The 1,373-nt window shown below is 41.8% G+C and overlaps 1 pseudogene; it reads left to right on the top strand.

Annotated features, from left to right (window-relative positions):
* Positions 1–816: 816 nt before the first annotated feature.
* LOC104466349 lies at positions 817–1,152 on the top strand (annotated as a pseudogene).
* Positions 1,153–1,373: the final 221 nt, after the last annotated feature.

Below are 1,373 nucleotides of genomic sequence, written 5' to 3'. Positions count from 1 at the left end.
ACCCATGTGTTATCCAAGGAGCACCAAGGCAGTGTGAACACCAAGCTGTGCTTCATCCCACGCGTCCTCTGACCCCACCCCAGCACATTTGGACTATTGTAGGGCTCCCCATGCGTGCAGCATACAACCTCATCCTTTTAAATCCCCATCGTGGCGACCTACAACACATCCCTCTAACACCAGGTATTACAATGAAATAATTTCAGAAATATCATAATTATGTGCCCTGTGGGGGTGCTCCGGGAGATCCAGCTCTGAGCTGTGCTGATGTAAATCGCTACAACATTTAATGTGGCACCAGGGATTGCTTCCAAGGGCAGATGCCTTTAGCGATGGAGACACAGCCATTGTTAGACTGCCCTGGATTATAAACCTTTATATTTGCTATCACAACTGGAAACTCTGTAATGTTAGGTTATACCGTCTTCTGCAAAAAGCAATTATGGATACAGCCTCTTGTCTTTGCAGCTGAATAAGCCAGGCTTTCTAATAGTTCTGGGCAAATGAAAGAAACAGCCTTTTGAGTGGAAAATGTCTCAAGAAATATGTGCCCGGCATGTGCTCGGAGCTGCAGTAACGTACTTGTTAGCCTCAAGCTTTCCACAGGGATTTAGCAGATAACAAACCATTCGCTGTTACAGCTGTGTCACTGTCAGAAACAGCTGGCTTGCTGAAACTGAAACTTCAGGAAGAGATGCCTTTTCTTTTTTTTTTTAAATATTAATGGAAAAGATCTTCCTGCTCAGAGGTGGAGTTTTTGAGCAAACAGCCTTAATGAGGCAGTTGAGAAAAAAGAATTTCAAACTTGATGTTGGTATGATAGCAGTTGGACTCAGAGATGCAACTGTTGCATTTGCAGGTTGTTATGCTTTCCACCTTTGGAAACCATTGGAGCAGGCAATTACAGAAACTTCAAAGAGGATTTCAACTTCTAATCTTTCATTGTATTGTAAAAGAGGATCTGAACAGAAAACGAGTAGGTGAGAAGCTGGTCTTATTTTGGGTGGAAGTCCATCTGCTGGCAAAGCCAAAATCAGAACAGCCCATAGAAGAATCATGATTTTGAATCATCCTGATGAAGGGGGATCACCTTACTTAGCAACAAAAATAAATGAAGCAAAAGGCTTGTTGGAATCCAACGCCAAAAACTAAAATCTAAAAGCTTGGGTCATAGGAGATTCAGTAGAAACATTGTGCAACAGCTTTCACATCTACTTGCTCTCCATGGTTTCTTAACCCTGCATTGATCGTTCCTATTTATTGTCATAATTAAAAGTGTAAGATTATTTAAAAGCAAACTGAAATCTTTTACAGTTGTGTAAAGTTACGCACAGTTATGCTCCTGTGAGGAGCAGGGAGTTGGACTTCGTGAT

Source organism: Pterocles gutturalis, unplaced genomic scaffold (assembly GCF_000699245.1).
Source record: "Pterocles gutturalis isolate BGI_N339 unplaced genomic scaffold, ASM69924v1 scaffold16319, whole genome shotgun sequence".
NCBI classification, from domain to species: Eukaryota; Metazoa; Chordata; class Aves; order Pterocliformes; family Pteroclidae; genus Pterocles; species Pterocles gutturalis.
Note: the sequence above shows the minus strand (reverse complement) of the source record. Positions and strands in the feature narration are given on the sequence as shown.